This window comes from Schistocerca gregaria, unplaced genomic scaffold, assembly GCF_023897955.1.
Source record: "Schistocerca gregaria isolate iqSchGreg1 unplaced genomic scaffold, iqSchGreg1.2 ptg000156l, whole genome shotgun sequence".
Taxonomy (NCBI): Eukaryota; Metazoa; Arthropoda; class Insecta; order Orthoptera; family Acrididae; genus Schistocerca; species Schistocerca gregaria.
In genome coordinates this window covers 2,624,828-2,644,229 of record NW_026061720.1, presented here as the reverse complement: position 1 = coordinate 2,644,229, position 19,402 = coordinate 2,624,828, and positions in this window count along the sequence as shown.

The following is a 19,402-nucleotide window of genomic DNA, read 5'->3' as shown; positions in this document are numbered from 1 at the left end:
CTGTCAGAATGTTGTTGAAACACAGAAATTGCATCAGGATTGAATACAACAGTCACCATGCGCACTTTCCTCCATGGGAGTAATGTCTCAAACAGTCTACGCTTTGATCGATTCCCAGAAGACCAGTAGTAGTTTCCGATGCACATCTGGAGGCATTCTGTAATCTGTGGACCTTCAAAGTGTTGATGAAACAATGAAATTGCATCGGGATTGAATACAACAGTCACCATGCGCTTTTTCCTCCATGGGAGTAATGTCTCAAACAGTCTACGCTTTGATCGTCTCCTGGAAGACCAGTAGTAGTTTCCGATGGACATCTGGAGGCATTCGGTAATCAGTGGACTATCAGTGTGTTGTTGAAACACAGAAATTGCATCGGGATTGAATACAACAGTCACCATGCGCACTTTTCTCCATGGGAGTAATTTCTCAAACAGTCTACGTTTTGATCGTTTCCTGGAGGACCAGTAGTAGCTTCCGATGCACATCTGGAGGCATTCTGTACTCTGTGGACCTTCAAAGTGTTGATGAAACTCACAAATTGCATCGGGATTGAATACAACAGTCACCATGCGCACTTTCCTCCATGGGAGTAATGTCTCAAACACTCTACGCTTTGATTGTTCCCAGGAAGACAAATAGTAGTTTCCGATGCACATCTGGAGGCATTCTGTAATCTGTGGACTATCACAGTGTTGATTAAACACAGAAATTGCATCGGGATTGAATACAACAGTCACCATGCGCACTTTCCTCCATGGGAGTAATGTTTCAAACAGTTTACGGTTTGATCGTTTCCTGGAAGACCAGTAGTAGTTTCCGATGCACATCTGGAGGCATTCTGTAATCTGTGGACCTTCAAAGTTTTGATGAAACACAGAAATTGCAACGGGATTATAAATAACAGTCACTATGCGCACTTTCCTCCATGGGAGTAATGTCTCAAACAGTCTACGCTTTGATCTTTCCCTGGAAGACCAGTAGTAGTTTCCGATGCACATCTGGAGGCATTCTGTAATCTGTGGACTATCAGAGTGTTGATGAAACACAGAAATTGCATCGGGATTGAATACAACAGTCACCATGAGCAGTTACCTAGACGGGAGGTATGTCTCAAACAGTCTACGCTTTGATCGTTCCCTGGAAGACCAGTAGTAGCTTCCGATGCACATCTGGTGGCATTCTGTAATCTGTGGACTATAAGAGTGTTGATGAAACACAGAAATTGCATCGGGATTGAATACTACAGTCACCATGCGCACTTTTCTCCACGGCAGTAATGTCTCAAACTGTCTACGCTTTGATCGTTCCCTGGAAGACCAGTAGTAGTTTCCGATGCACATCTGGTGGCATTCTGTAATCTGTCTACTATCACAGTGTTGATGAAACACAGAAATTGCATCGGCATTGAATACAACAGTCACCATCCGCACTCTCCTTAATGGGAGTAATGTCTCAAACAGTCAACGCTTTGCTCGTCCCCTGGAAGACCGGTTGTAGTTTCCGATTCAGATCTGGAGGCATTCTGTAATCTGTCGACCTTCAAAGTGTTGATGAAACTCAGAAATTGCCTGTTGATTGAATACAACAGTCATCATGCGCACTTTCCTCCATGGGAGTAATGTCTCAAACAGTCTACGCTTTGATCGATTCCTGTAGGAGAAGTAGTAGTTTCCGATGCACATCTGGAGGCATTTTGTAATCTGTGGCCCTTCAAAGTGTTGATGAAACACAGAAATTGCATCGGGATTGAATACAACAGTCACCATGCACACTTTCCTCCATGGGAGTAATGTTACAAACAGTTTACGCTTTGATCGTTCCCTGGAAGACCATTAGTAGTTTACGATGCACATCTGGTGGCATTCTGTAATGTGTGGACTATCAGAGTGTTGATGAAACACAGAAATTGCCTCAGGACTGAATACAACAGACATGATGCGCACTTTGCTCCACGGCAGTAATGTCTCAAACAGTCTACGCTTTGATCGTTTCCTGGAAGACCAGTAGTAGTTTCCGATGCACATCTGGAGGCATTCGGTAATATGTGCACCTCCAAAGTGTTGATGAAACTCAGAAATTGCCTGTTGATTGAATACAACAGTCATCATGCGCACTTTCCTCCATGGGAGTAATGACTCAAACAGTCTACGGTTTGATTGTTTCCTGCAAGACCAGTAGTAGTTTCCGATGCACATCTGGAGGCATACTGTAATCCGTGGACCTTCAAAGTTTTGATGAAACACAGAAATTGCAACGGGATTATAAATAACAGTCACTATCCGCACATTCCTCCATGGGAGTAATGTCTCAAACAGTCTACGCTTTGATCGTTCCCTGGAAGACCAGTAGTAGTTTCCGATGCACATCTGGAGGCATTCTGTAATCTGTGGACTATCAGAGTGTTGATGAAACACAGAAATTGCATCGGGATTGAATACTACAGTCACCATGCGCACTTTTCTCCACGGCAGTAATGTCTCAAACTGTCTACGCTTTCATCGTTCCCTGGAAGACCAGTAGTAGTTTCCGATGCACATCTGGTGGCATTCTGTAATCTGTGGACTATCACAGTGTTGATGAAACACAGAAATTGCATCGGCATTGAATACAACAGTCACCATCCGCATTCTCCTTAATGGGAGTAATGTCCCAAACAGTCAACGCTTTGATCGTCCCCTGGAAGACCGGTAGTAGTTTCCGATGCACATCTGGAGGCATTCTGTAATCTGTGGACCTTCAAAGTGTTGGTGAAACTCAGAAATTGCCTATTGATTGAATACATCAGTCATCATGCGCACTATCCTCCATGGGAGTAATGTCTCAAACAGTCTACGCTTTGATAGATTCCTGTAGGACAAGTAGTAGTTTCCGATGCACATCTGGAGGCATTTTGAAATCTGTGGCCCTTCAAAGTGTTGATGAAACACAGAAATTGCATCGGGATTGAATACAACAGTCACCATGCGCACTTTCCTCCATGGGAGTAACGACTCAAACAGTCTACGATTAGATCGTTTCGTTGAAGGCCAGTAGTAGTTTCCGATGCAAATCTGGAGGAATTCTGTAATCTGTGGACCTTCAAAGTGTTGATGAAACATAGAAATTGCATCGGGATTGAATACAACAGTCACCATGCCCACTTCCCTCCATGGGAGTAATGTCTCAAACAGTCTACGCTTTGATCGATTCCCAGAAGACCAGTAGTAGTTTCCGATGCACATCTGGAGGCATTCTGTAATCTGTGGACCTTCAAAGTGTTGATGAAACAATGAAATTGCTTAGGGATTGAATACAACAGTCACCATGCGCTTTTTCCTCCATGGGAGTAATGTCTCAAACAGTCTACGCTTTGATCGTCTCCTGGAAGACCAGTAGTAGTTTCCGATGGACATCTGGATGCTTTCTGTAATCTGAGGACCTTCAAAGTGTTCATAAATCACAGAAATTGCATCGGGATTGAATACAACAGTCACCATGCGCACTGTCCTCCATGGGAGTAATGTCTCAAACAATCTACGATTTGATCGTTCCCTGGAAGAACAGTAGTAGTTTCCGATGCACATCTGGAGGCATTCGGTAATCAGTGGACTATCAGTGTGTTGTTGAAACACAGAAATTGCATCGGGATTGAATACAACAGTCACCATGCGCACTTTTCTCCATGGGAGTAATTTCTCAAACAGTCTACGTTTTGATCGTTTCCTGGAGGACCAGAAGTAGCTTCCGATGCACATCTGGAGGCATTCTGTAATCTGTGGACCTTCAAAGTTTTGATGAAACACAGAAATTGCAACGGGATTATAAATAACAGTCACTATGCGCACTTTCCTCCATGGGAGTAATGTCTCAAACAGTCAACGCTTTGATCGTCCCCTGGAAGACCGGTAGTAGTTTCCGATGCACATCTGGAGGCATTCTGTAATCCGTAGACCATCAAAGTGTTGACGAAACACAGAAATTGCATCGGGATTGAATACAAGAGTCACCATGCGCACTTTCCTCCATGGGAGTAATGTCTCAAACAGTCTACGATTTGATCGTTCCCTGGAAGACCAGTAGTAGTTTCCGATGGACATCTCGATGCCTTCTGTAATCTGTGGACCTTCAAAGTATTGATGAAACACAGAAATTGCTTCGGGATTGAATACAACAGTCACCATGCGCACTGTCCTCCATGGGAATAATGTCTCAAACAATCTACGATTCCATCGTTCCCTGGAAGACCAGTAGTAGTTTCCGATGCACATCTGGAGGCATTCTGTAATCTGTGGACTGTCAGAATGTTGTTGAAACACAGAAATTGCATCAGGATTGAATACAACATTCACCATGCGCACTTTCCTCCATGGGAGTAATGTCTCAAACAGTCTACGCTTTGATCGATTCCCAGAAGACCAGTAGTAGTTTCCGATGCACATCTGGAGGCATTCTGTAATCTGTGGGCCTTCAAAGTGTTGATGAAACACTGAAATTGCATCGGGATTCAATACAACAGTCACCATGCGCACTTTCCTCCATGGGAGTAATGTCTCAAACAGTCTACGCTTTGATCGTCTCCTGGAAGACCAGTAGTAGTTTCCGATGGACATCTGGATGCTTTCTGTAATCTGTGGACCTTCAAAGTTTTGATGAAACACAGAAATTGCAACGGGATTATAAATAACAGTCACTATGCGCACTTTCCTCCATGGGAGTAATGTCTCAAACAGTCAACGCTTTGATCGTCCCCTGGAAGACCGGTAGTAGTTTCCGATGCACATCTGGAGGCATTCTGTAATCCGTAGACGATGAAAGTGTTGACGAAACACAGAAATTGCATCGGGATTGAATACAAGAGTCACCATGCGCACTTTCCTCCATGGGAGTAATGTCTCAAACAATCTACGATTTGATCGTTCCCTGGAAGAACAGTAGTAGTTTCCGATGCACATCTGGAGGCATTCGGCAATCAGTGGACTATCAGAGTGTTGTTGAAACACAGAAATTGCATCGGGATTGAATACAACAGTCACCATGCGCCCTTTTCTCCATGTGAGTAATGTCTGAAACAGTTTACGTTTTGATCGTTCCCTGGAAGACCAGTAGTAGTTACCGATGCAAACCTTAAGGGCACTCTGTAATGTGTGGACTATCAGAGTGTTGATGAAACACAGAAATTACCTCGGGACTGAAAACAACAGACATGATGCGCACTTTGCTCCAATGGAGTAATGTCTCAAACAGTCTACGCTTTGATCGTTTCCTGGAAGACCAGTAGTAGTTTCCGATGCACATCTGGAGGCATTCTGTAATCTGTGGACCTTCAAAGTTTTGATGAAACACAGAAATTGCAACGGGATTATAAATAACAGTCACTATGCGCACTTTCCTCCATGGGAGTAATGTCTCAAACAGTCTACGCTTTGATCGTTCCTGGAAGACCAGCAGTAGTTTCCGATGCACATCTGGAAGCATTCTGTAATCTGTGGACTATCAGAGTGTTGATGAAACACAGAATTTGCATCGGGATTGAATACAACAACCAACATGCGCACTTTCCTCCATGGGTGTAATGGTTCAAACAGTCTACGTTTTGATCGTTCCCTGGAAGACCAGTAGTAGTTTCCGATGCACATCTGGAGACATTCCGTAATCTGTGGACGTTCAAAGTGTTGATGAAACACAGAAATTGCATCTTGATTGAATACAACAGTCACCATCCGCTCTTTCCTCCACGGGAGTAATGTCTCAAACAGTCTACGCTTTGATCGTTTCCTGGAAGACAAGTAGTAGTTTCCGATGCACATCTTGAAGCATTCTGTAATCTGTGGACTATCAGAGTGTTGTTGAAACACAGAAATTGCATCGGGATTGAATACAACAGTCACTATGCCCAGTTTCCTCTATATGAGAAATGTCTCAAACAGTTTACCATTTGATCATTCACTGGAAGACCAGTAGTAGTTTCCGATGCACATCTGGAGGCATTCTGTAATCTTTGGACCTTCAAAGAGTTGATGAAACTCAGAAATTGCCTCGGGATTAAATACAACAGTCATCATGCGCTCTTTCCTCCATGGCAGCAATGTCTCAAACAGTCCACGGTTTGATCGTTTCCTGGAAGACCAGTAGTAGTCTCCGATGCATATCTGGATGCACTCTGTAATCTGTGAACCTTCAAAGTGTTGATGAAACGCTGAAATTGCATCGGGATTGAATACAACAGTCACCATGCGCACTTTCCTCCATGGGAGTAATGTCTCAAACAGTCTACGCTTTCATCGTTCCCTGGAAGACCAGTAGTAGTTTCCGATGCACATCGGAGGCATTCTGTAATGTGTGGACTATCAGAGTGTTGATGAAACACAGAAATTGCATCGGGACTGAACACAACAGTCACCATGCGCACTTTTCTGCATGGGAGTAATGTCTCAAACACTCTACGCTTTGATTGTTCCCTGGAAGACCAATAGTAGTTTCCGATGCACATCTGGAGGCATTCTGTAATCTGTGGACTATCAGAGTGTTGTTGAAACACAGAAATTGCATCGGGATTGAATACAACAGTTACCATGCGCACTTTCCTCCATGGGAGTAATGTCTCAAACACTCTACGCTTTGATCGTTCCCTGGAAGACCAATAGTAGCTTCCGATGCACATCTGGAGGCATTCTGTAATCTGTGGACTATCAGAGTGTTGATGAAACACAGAAATTGCTTCGGGATTGAATACAACAGTCACCATGCGCACTTTCCTCCATGGGAGTAATGTTTCAAACAGTTTACGCTTTGATCGTTCCCTGGAAGACAATTAGTAGTTTACGATGCACAGCTGGTGGCATTCTGTAATGTGTGGACTATCAGAGTGTTGATGAAACAAAGAAATTGCCTCGGGATTGAATACAACAGTCACCATGCGCACTTTCCTCCATGGGAGTAATGTCTCAAACAGTCTACGCTTTGATCGTTCCCTGGAAGACCAGTAGTAGTTTCCGATGCACATCTGGAAGCATTCTGTAATCTGTGGACTATCAGAGTGTTGATGAAACACAGAATTTGCATCGGGATTGAATACAACAGCCAACATGCGCACTTTCCGCCATGGGTGTAATGGTTCAAACAGTCTACGTTTTGATCGTTCCCTGCAAGACCAGTAGTAGTTTCCGATGCACATCTGGTGGCATTCTGTAATGTGTGGACTATCAGAGTATTGATGAAACACAGAAATTGCCTCGGGATTGAATACAACAGACACGATTCGCACTTTCCTCCATGGGAGTAATGTCTCAAACGGTCTACGCTTTGATCGTTACCTACAGGACCAGTAGTAGTTTCCGATGCACATCTGGAGGCATTCTGTAATCTGTATACTATCAGAGTGTTGATGAAACACAGAAATTGCATCGGGATTGAATACAACAATAACCATGCACACTTTCCTCCATGGGAACATTTTCTTAAACAGTCTACGGTTTGATCGTTCCCTGGAAGACCAGTAGTAGTTTCCGATGCACATCTGGTGTCATTCTGTAATCTGTTTACTATCAGAGTGTTGATGAAACACAGAAATTGCATTGGGATTGAATATAACACTCACCATGCGTACTTTCCTCCATGGGAATAATGTCTCAAACATCCTACGCTCTGATCGTTCCCTGGAAGACCAGTAGTAGTTTCCGATGCACATCTGGTGGCATTCTGTAATGTGTGGACTATCAGAGTATTGATGAAACATAGAAATTGCCTCGGGATTGAATACAACAGACACGATTCGCACTTTCCTCCATGGGAGTAATGTCTCAAACGGTCTACGCTTTGATCGTTACCTACAGGACCAGTAGTAGTCTCCGATGCACATCTGGAGGCATTCTGTAATCTTTGGACCTTCAAAGAGTTGATGAAACTCAGAAATTGCCTCGGGATTGAATACAACTGTCATCATGCGCAAGTTTCATCCATGGGAGCAATGTCTCAAACAGTCCAGGGTTTGATCGTTTCCTGGAAGACCAGTAGTAGTTTCCGATGCATATCTGGAGGCACTCTGTAATCTGTGGACTTTCAAAGTGTTGATGAAACGCTGAAATTGCATCGGGATTGAATACAACAGTCACCATGCGCACTTTCCTCCATGGGAGTAATGTCTCAAACAGTCTACGCTTTGATCGTTCCCTGGAAGACCAGTAGTAGTTTCCGATGCACATCGGAGGCATTCTGAAATCTGTGGACTATCAGAGTGTTGACGAAGCACAGAAATTGCATCGGGATTGAATACAACACTCACCATGCGCACTTTCCTCCATAGGAGTAATGTCTCAGACATTTACGCTTTTATCGTTCCCTGGAAGACCAGTAGTAGTTTCCGATGCACATCTGGGGGCACTCTGTAATGTGTGGACTATCAGAGTGTTGATGAAACACAGACATTGCATCTGGATTGAATACATCAGTCACAATGCGCATTTTCTTCCATGGGAGTAATGTCTCAAACTGATTACGCTTTGATCTTTCCCTGGAAGACCAGTAGTAGTTTCCGATGTACATCTGGGGGCATTCTCTCATGTGTGGACTATCAGAGTGTTTATGAAACACAGAAATTGCATCGGGATTGAATGCAACAATCACCATGCGCACTTTCCTCCATGGGAGTAATGTCTCAAACAGTCTACGATTTTAATCGATTCCTGTAGGAACAGTAGTAGTTTCCGATGCACATCTGGAGGCTTTCTGTTCTCTGTGGACCTTCAAAGTCTTGATGAAACTCAGAAATTGCTTCGGGATTGAATACAACAGTCATCATGCACACTTTCCTCCATTGGAGTAATGTCTCAAACAGTCTACGCTTTGATCGTTCAGTGGAAGACCAGTAGTAGTTTCCGATGCACATCTGGATGCATTCTGTAATCTGTGGACTATCAGAGTGTTGTTGAAACACAGAAATTGCATCGGGATTGAATACAACAGTCACTATGCCCACTTTCCTCAATATGAGAAATGTCTCAAACAGTTTACCCTTTGATCGTTCACAGGAAGGCCAGTAGTAGTTTCCGATGCATATCTGGAGACATTCTGTAATCTGTGGACCTTCAAAGTGTTAATGAAACATAGAAATTGCATCGGGATTGAATACAACAGTCACCATACGCACTTTTCTCCATGGGAGTAATGTCTCAAACAGTCTACGCTTTGATTGTTCCCTGGAAGACATGTAGTAGTTTCCGATGCACATCTGGAAGCATTCTGTAATCCGTGGACTATAAGAGTGTTGATGAAACACAGAATTTGCATCGGGATTGAATACAACAGCCAACATGCGCACTTTCCTCCATGGGTGTAATGGTTCAAACAGTCTACGTTATGATCGTTCCCTGCAAGACCAGTAGTGGTTTCCGATGCACATCTGGAGGCATTCTGTAATCTGTGGACCTTCAAAGTGTTGATGAAACACAGAAATTGCATCGGGATTGAATACAACAGTCACCACGCGCACTTTCCTCCATGGGAGTAATGTCTCAACAGTCTACGCTTTGATCGTTCCCTGGAAGACCAGTAGTAGTTTCCGATGCACATCTGGAAGCATTCTGTAATCTGTGGACTATCAGAGTGTTGATGAAACACAGAAATTGCATCGGGATTGAACACAACAGTCACCATGCGCACTTTTCTCCATGGGAGTAATGTCTCAAACACTCTACGCTTTGATTGTTCCCTGGAAGACCAATAGTAGTTTCCGATGCACATCTGGAGGCATTTTGTAATCTGTGGACTATCAGAGTGTTGATGAAACACAGAAATTGCATCGGGATTGAATACAACAGTCACCATGCGCATTTTCCTTCATGGGAGTAATTTCTCAAACAGTCTACATTTTGATCGTTTCCTGGAGGACCAGTAGTAGTTTCCGATGCACATCTGGAGGCATTCTGTAATCTGTGGACCTTCAAAGTGTTGATGAAACACAGAAATTGCATCGGGATTGAATACAACAGTCACCATGCGCACTTTCCTCCATGGGAGTAATGTCTCAAACACTCTACGCTTTGATTGTTCCCTGGAAGACCAATAGTAGTTTCCGATGCACATCTGGAGGCATTCTGTAATCTGTGGACTATCAGAGTGTTGATGAAACAGAGAAATTGCATCGGGATTGAATACAACAGTCACCATGCGCACTTTCCTCCATGGGAGTAATGTTTCAAACAGTTTACGCTTTGATCGTTCCCTGGTAGACCAGTAGTAGTTTCCGATGCACATGTGGAAGCATTCTGTAATCTGTGGACTATCAGAGTGTTGATGAAACACAGAATTTGCATCGGGATTGAATACAACAGCCAACATGCGCACTTACCTCCATGGGTGTAATGGTTCAAACAGTCTACGTTTTGATCGTTCCCTGCAAGACCAGTAGTAGTTTCCGATTCACATCTGGAGACATTCTGTAATCTGTGGACCTTCAAAGTGTTGATGAAACACAGAAATTGCATCGGTATTAAATACAACAGTCACCATAAGCTCTTTCCTCCATGGGAGTAATGTCTCAAACAGTCTACGCTTTGATCGTTATCTGCAAGTCCAGTAGTAGTTTCTGATGCACATGTGGAGGGTTTCTGTAATCAGTGGACATTCAAAGTATTGATGAAACACAGAAATTGCCGCGGAATTGAATACAACAGTCACCATGCGCACTTTCCTCCATGGGAGTAATGTCTCAAACAGTCTACGCTTTGATCGTTTCCTGGAGGACCAGTAGTAGTTTCCGATGCACATCTGGAGGCTTTCTGTAATCTGTGGACCTTCGAAGTGTCGATGAAACACAGAAATTGCGTCGGGATTGAATACAACAGTCACCATGCGCACTTTCCTCCATAAGAGTAATGTCTCAAACAGTCTACGATTTGATCGTTCCCTGCAAGACCAGTAGCAGTTTCCGATGCACATCTGGGGGCATTCTGTAGTGTGTGGACCATCAGAGTGTTGATGAAACACAGAAATTGCATTGGGATTGATGACAACAGTCACCATGCGTACTTTCCTCCATGGGAGTAATGTCTCAAACAGTCTACGCTTTGATCGTTCCCTGCAAGGCCAGTAGTAGTTTCCGATGCAGATCTGGAGGCATTCTGTAATCTGTGGACCTGCAAAAGGTTGATGAAACTCAGAAATAGCCGCGGGATTGAATACAACAGTCACCATGCCCACTTTCCTCCATGGGAGTAATGTCTCAAACAGTCTACGCTTTGATCGATTCCTGTAGGACCAGTAGTAGTTTCCGATGCACATCTGGAGGCATTTTGTAATCTGTGGACCTTCAAAGTGTTAATGAAACACAGAAATTGCATCGGGATTGAATACAACAGTCACCATGCGCACTTTCCTCCATGGGAGTAACGTCTCAAACAGTCTACGATTTGATCGTTTCGTGGAAGGCCAGTAGTAGATTCCGATGCACATCTTGAGGAATTCTGTAATCTGTGGACCTTCAAAGTGTTGATGAAACATAGAAATTGCATCGGGATTGAATACAACAGTCACCATGCCCACTTCCCTCCGTGGGAGTAAAGTCTCAAACAGTCTACGGTTTGATCGTTTCCTGGAAGACCAGTAGTAGTTTCCGATGCACATCTGGAGGCATTCTGTATTCTGTGGACCTTCAAAGTTTTGATGAAACACAGAAATTGCATCGGGATTGAATATTACAGTCACCATGCGAACTTTCCTCCATTGGAGTAATGTCTCAAACTGTCTACGTTTTGATCGCTCCCTGCAAGGCCAGTAGTAGTTTCCGATGCAGATCTGGAGGAATTCTGCAATCTGTGGACCTTCTGAGTGTTGATGAAACATAGAAATTGCATCGGGATTGAATATAACAGTCACCATGCCCACTTTCCTCCATGGGAGTAATGTCTCAAACAGTCTACGCTTTGATCGATTCCTGTAGGACCAGTAGTAGTTTCCGATGCACATCTGGAGGAATTCTGCAATCTGTGGACCTTCTGAGTGTTGATGAAACATAGAAATTGCAACGGGATTGAATACAACAGTCATCATGAGCACTTTCCTCCATGGGAGCAATGTCTCAAACAGTCTACGGTATGATCTCTTCCTGGAAGACCAGTAGTAGTTTCCGATGCACATCTGGAGGCATTCTGTAATCTGTGGACCTTCAAAGTTTTGATGAAACACAGAAATTGCATCGGGATTGAATATAAAAGTCACCATGCACACTTTCCTCCATTTGAGTAATGTGTCAAACAGTCTACGCTTTGATCGTTCAGTGGAAGACCAGTAGTAGTTTCCGATGCACATCTGGAGGCATTCTGTATTCTGTGGACCTTCAAAGTTTTGATGAAACACAGAAATTTCATCGGGATTGAATATAACAGTCACCATGCCCACTTTCCTCCATGGGAGTAATGTCTCAAACAGTCTACGCTTTGATTGTTCCCTGGAAGACCAGTAGTAGTTTCCGAAGCACATCTGGAGGCATTCTGTAATCTGTGGACTATCAGAGTGTTGTTGAAACACAGAAATTGCATCGGGATTGAATACAACAGTTACCATGCGCACTTTCCTCCATGGGAGTAATGTCTCAAACACTCTACGCTTTGATCGTTCCCTGGAAGACCAATAGTAGCTTCCGATGCACATCTGGAGGCATTCTGTAATCTGTGGACTATCAGAGTGTTGATGAAACACAGAAATTGCATCGGGATTGAATACAACAGTCACCATGCGCACTTTCCTCCATGGGAGTAATGTTTCAAACAGTTTACGCTTTGATCGTTCCCTGGAAGACCATTAGTAGTTTACGATGCACAGCTGGTGGCATTCTGTAATGTGTGGACTATCAGAGTGTTGATGAAACAAAGAAATTGCCTCGGGATTGAATACAACAGTCACCATGCGCACTTTCCTCCATGGGAGTAATGTCTCAAACAGTCTACGCTTTGATCGTTCCCTGGAAGACCAGTAGTAGTTTCCGATGCACATCTGGAAGCATTCTGTAATCTGTGGACTATCAGAGTGTTGATGAAACACAGAATTTGCATCGGGATTGAATACAACAGCCAACATGCGCACTTTCCGCCATGGGTGTAATGGTTCAAACAGTCTACGTTTTGATCGTTCCCTGCAAGACCAGTAGTAGTTTCCGATGCACATCTGGTGGCATTCTGTAATGTGTGGACTATCAGAGTATTGATGAAACACAGAAATTGCCTCGGGATTGAATACAACAGACACGATTCGCACTTTCCTCCATGGGAGTAATGTCTCAAACGGTCTACGCTTTGATCGTTACCTACAGGACCAGTAGTAGTTTCCGATGCACATCTGGAGGCATTCTGTAATCTGTATACTATCAGAGTGTTGATGAAACACAGAAATTGCATCGGGATTGAATACAACAATAACCATGCACACTTTCCTCCATGGGAACATTTTCTTAAACAGTCTACGGTTTGATCGTTCCCTGGAAGACCAGTAGTAGTTTCCGATGCACATCTGGTGTCATTCTGTAATCTGTTTACTATCAGAGTGTTGATGAAACACAGAAATTGCATTGGGATTGAATATAACACTCACCATGCGTACTTTCCTCCATGGGAATAATGTCTCAAACATCCTACGCTCTGATCGTTCCCTGGAAAACCAGTAGTAGTTTCCGATGCACATCTGGTGGCATTCTGTAATGTGTGGACTATCAGAGTATTGATGAAACATAGAAATTGCCTCGGGATTGAATACAACAGACACGATTCGCACTTTCCTCCATGGGAGTAATGTCTCAAACGGTCTACGCTTTGATCGTTACCTACAGGACCAGTAGTAGTCTCCGATGCACATCTGGAGGCATTCTGTAATCTTTGGACCTTCAAAGAGTTGATGAAACTCAGAAATTGCCTCGGGATTGAATACAACTGTCATCATGCGCAAGTTTCATCCATGGGAGCAATGTCTCAAACAGTCCAGGGTTTGATCGTTTCCTGGAAGACCAGTAGTAGTTTCCGATGCATATCTGGAGGCACTCTGTAATATGTGGACTTTCAAAGTGTTGATGAAACGCTGAAATTGCATCGGGATTGAATACAACAGACACCATGCGCACTTTCCTCCATGGGAGTAATGTCTCAAACAGTCTACGCTTTGATCGTTCCCTGGAAGACCAGTAGTAGTTTCCGATGCACATCGGAGGCATTCTGAAATCTGTGGACTATCAGAGTGTTGACGAAGCACAGAAATTGCATCGGGATTGAATACAACACTCACCATGCGCACTTTCCTCCATAGGAGTAATGTCTCAGACATTTACGCTTTTATCGTTCCCTGGAAGACCAGTAGTAGTTTCCGATGCACATCTGGGGGCACTCTGTAATGTGTGGACTATCAGAGTGTTGATGAAACACAGACATTGCATCGGGATTGAATACATCAGTCACAATGCGCATTTTCTTCCATGGGAGTAATGTCTCAAACTGATTACGCTTTGATCTTTCCCTGGAAGACCAGTAGTAGTTTCCGATGTACATCTGGGGGCATTCTCTCATGTGTGGACTATCAGAGTGTTTATGAAACACAGAAATTGCATCGGGATTGAATGCAACAATCACCATGCGCACTTTCCTCCATGGGAGTAATGTCTCAAACAGTCTACGATTTTAATCGATTCCTGTAGGAACAGTAGTAGTTTCCGATGCACATCTGGAGGCTTTCTGTTCTCTGTGGACCTTCAAAGTCTTGATGAAACTCAGAAATTGCTTCGGGATTGAATACAACAGTCATCATGCACACTTTCCTCCATTGGAGTAATGTCTCAAACAGTCTACGCTTTGATCGTTCAGTGGAAGACCAGTAGTAGTTTCCGATGCACATCTGGATGCATTCTGTAATCTGTGGACTATCATTGTGTTGTTGAAACACAGAAATTGCATCGGGATTGAATACAACAGTCACTATGCCCACTTTCCTCAATATGAGAAATGTCTCAAACAGTTTACCCTTTGATCGTTCACAGGAAGGCCAGTAGTAGTTTCCGATGCATATCTGGAGACATTCTGTAATCTGTGGACCTTCAAAGTGTTAATGAAACATAGAAATTGCATCGGGATTGAATACAACAGTCACCATACGCACTTTTCTCCATGGGAGTAATGTCTCAAACAGTCTACGCTTTGATTGTTCCCTGGAAGACATGTAGTAGTTTCCGATGCACATCTGGAAGCATTCTGTAATCCGTGGACTATAAGAGTGTTGATGAAACACAGAATTTGCATCGGGATTGAATACAACAGCCAACATGCGCACTTTCCTCCATGGGTGTAATGGTTCAAACAGTCTACGTTATGATCGTTCCCTGCAAGACCAGTAGTGGTTTCCGATGCACATCTGGAGGCATTCTGTAATCTGTGGACCTTCAAAGTGTTGATGAAACACAGAAATTGCATCGGGATTGAATACAACAGTCACCACGCGCACTTTCCTCCATGGGAGTAATGTCTCAACAGTCTACGCTTTGATCGTTCCCTGGAAGACCAGTAGTAGTTTCCGATGCACATCTGGAAGCATTCTGTAATCTGTGGACTATCAGAGTGTTGATGAAACACAGAAATTGCATCGGGATTGAACACAACAGTCACCATGCGCACTTTTCTCCATGGGAGTAATGTCTCAAACACTCTACGCTTTGATTGTTCCCTGGAAGACCAATAGTAGTTTCCGATGCACATCTGGAGGCATTTTGTAATCTGTGGACTATCAGAGTGTTGATGAAACACAGAAATTGCATCGGGATTGAATACAACAGTCACCATGCGCATTTTCCTTCATGGGAGTAATTTCTCAAACAGTCTACATTTTGATCGTTTCCTGGAGGACCAGTAGTAGTTTCCGATGCACATCTGGAGGCATTCTGTAATCTGTGGACCTTCAAAGTGTTGATGAAACACAGAAATTGCATCGGGATTGAATACAACAGTCACCATGCGCACTTTCCTCCATGGGAGTAATGTCTCAAACACTCTACGCTTTGATTGTTCCCTGGAAGACCAATAGTAGTTTCCGATGCACATCTGGAGGCATTCTGTAATCTGTGGACTATCAGAGTGTTGATGAAACAGAGAAATTGCATCGGGATTGAATACAACAGTCACCATGCGCACTTTCCTCCATGGGAGTAATGTTTCAAACAGTTTACGCTTTGATCGTTCCCTGGTAGACCAGTAGTAGTTTCCGATGCACATGTGGAAGCATTCTGTAATCTGTGGACTATCAGAGTGTTGATGAAACACAGAATTTGCATCGGGATTGAATACAACAGCCAACATGCGCACTTACCTCCATGGGTGTAATGGTTCAGACAGTCTACGTTTTGATCGTTCCCTGCAAGACCAGTAGTAGTTTCCGATTCACATCTGGAGACATTCTGTAATCTGTGGACCTTCAAAGTGTTGATGAAACACAGAAATTGCATCGGTATTAAATACAACAGTCACCATAAGCTCTTTCCTCCATGGGAGTAATGTCTCAAACAGTCTACGCTTTGATCGTTATCTGCAAGTCCAGTAGTAGTTTCTGATGCACATGTGGAGGGTTTCTGTAATCAGTGGACATTCAAAGTGTTGATGAAACACAGAAATTGCCGCGGAATTGAATACAACAGTCACCATGCGCACTTTCCTCCATGGGAGTAATGTCTCAAACAGTCTACGCTTTGATCGTTTCCTGGAGGACCAGTAGTAGTTTCCGATGCACATCTGGAGGCTTTCTGTAATCTGTGGACCTTCGAAGTGTCGATGAAACACAGAAATTGCGTCGGGATTGAATACAACAGTCACCATGCGCACTTTCCTCCATAAGAGTAATGTCTCAAACAGTCTACGATTTGATCGTTCCCTGCAAGACCAGTAGCAGTTTCCGATGCACATCTGGGGGCATTCTGTAGTGTGTGGACCATCAGAGTGTTGATGAAACACAGAAATTGTATTGGGATTGATGACAACAGTCACCATGCGTACTTTCCTCCATGGGAGTAATGTCTCAAACAGTCTACGCTTTGATCGTTCCCTGCAAGGCCAGTAGTAGTTTCCGATGCAGATCTGGAGGCATTCTGTAATCTGTGGACCTGCAAAAGGTTGATGAAACTCAGAAATAGCCGCGGGATTGAATACAACAGTCACCATGCCCACTTTCCTCCATGGGAGTAATGTCTCAAACAGTCTACGCTTTGATCGATTCCTGTAGGACCAGTAGTAGTTGCCGATGCACATCTGGAGGCATTTTGTAATCTGTGGACCTTCAAAGTGTTAATGAAACACAGAAATTGCATCGGGATTGAATACAACAGTCACCATGCGCACATTCCTCCATGGGAGTAACGTCTCAAACAGTCTACGATTTGATCGTTTCGTGGAAGGCCAGTAGTAGATTCCGATGCACATCTTGAGGAATTCTGTAATCTGTGGACCTTCAAAGTGTTGATGAAACATAGAAATTGCATCGGGATTGAATACAACAGTCACCATGCCCACTTCCCTCCGTGGGAGTAAAGTCTCAAACAGTCTACGGTTTGATCGTTTCCTGGAAGACCAGTAGTAGTTTCCGATGCACATCTGGAGGCATTCTGTATTCTGTGGACCTTCAAAGTTTTGATGAAACACAGAAATTGCATCGGGATTGAATATTACAGTCACCATGCGAACTTTCCTCCATTGGAGTAATGTCTCAAACTGTCTACGTTTTGATCGCTCCCTGCAAGGCCAGTAGTAGTTTCCGATGCAGATCTGGAGGAATTCTGCAATCTGTGGACCTTCTGAGTGTTGATGAAACATAGAAATTGCATCGGGATTGAATATAACAGTCACCATGCCCACTTTCCTCCATGGGAGTAATGTCTCAAACAGTCTACGCTTTGATCGATTCCTGTAGGACCAGTAGTAGTTTCCGATGCACATCTGGAGGAATTCTGCAATCTGTGGACCTTCTGAGTGTTGATGAAACATAGAAATTGCATCGGGATTGAATACAACAGTCATCATGAGCACTTTCCTCCATGGGAGCAATGTCTCAAACAGTCTACGGTATGATCTCTTCCTGGAAGACCAGTAGTAGTTTCCGATGCACATCTGGAGGCATTCTGTAATCTGTGGACCTTCAAAGTTTTGATGAAACACAGAAATTGCATCGGGATTGAATATAAAAGTCACCATGCACACTTTCCTCCATTTGAGTAATGTGTCAAACAGTCTACGCTTTGATCGTTCAGTGGAAGACCAGTAGTAGTTTCCGATGCACATCTGGAGGCATTCTGTATTCTGTGGACCTTCAAAGTTTTGATGAAACACAGAAATTTCATCGGGATTGAATATAACAGTCACCATGCCCACTTTCCTCCATGGGAGTAATGTCTCAAACAGTCTACGCTTTGATCGATTCCTGTAGGACCAGTAGTAGTTTCCGATGCACATCTGGAGGAATTCTGCAATCTGTGGACCTTCTGAGTGTTGATGAAACATAGAAATTGCATCGGGATTGAATACAACAGTCATCATGAGCACTTTCCTCCATGGGAGCAATGTCTCAAACAGTCTACGGTATGATCTCTTCCTGGAAGACCAGTAGTAGTTTCCGATGCACATCTGGAGGCATTCTGTAATCTGTGGACCTTCAAAGTTTTGATGAAACACAGAAATTGCATCGGGATTGAATATAAAAGTCACCATGCGCACTTTCCTCCATTTGAGTAATGTGTCAAACAGTCTACGCTTTGATCGTTCAGTGGAGGACCAGTAGTAGTTTCCGATGCACATCTGGAGGCATTCTGTATTCTGTGGACCTTCAAAGTTTTGATGAAACACAGAAATTTCATCGGGATTGAATATAACAGTCACCATGCCCACTTTCCTCCATGGGAGTAATGTCTCAAACAGTCTACGCTTTGATCGATTCCTGTAGGACCAGTAGTAGTTTCCGATGCACATCTGGAGGAATTCTGCAATCTGTGGACCTTCTGAGTGTTGATGAAACATAGAAATTGCATCGGGATTGAATACAACAGTCATCATGAGCACTTTCCTCCATGGGAGCAATGTCTCAAACAGTCTACGGTATGATCTCTTCCTGGAAGACCAGTAGTAGTTTCCGATGCACATCTGGATGCATTCTGTAATCTGTGGACTATCAGAGTGTTGTTGAAATACAGAAATTGCATCGGGATTGAATACAACAGTCACCATGCGCACTTTCCTCCATGGGAGAAATGTCTCGAACAGTTTACGCTTTGATCGTTCCCTGAAAGATCAGTAGTAGTTTCCGGTGCACATCTGGGGGCATTCTGTAATCTGTGGACTATCAGAGTGTTGATGAAACACAGAAATTGCAGCGTGATTGAATACAACAGACACCATGCGCAATTTTCCTAAATGGGAGT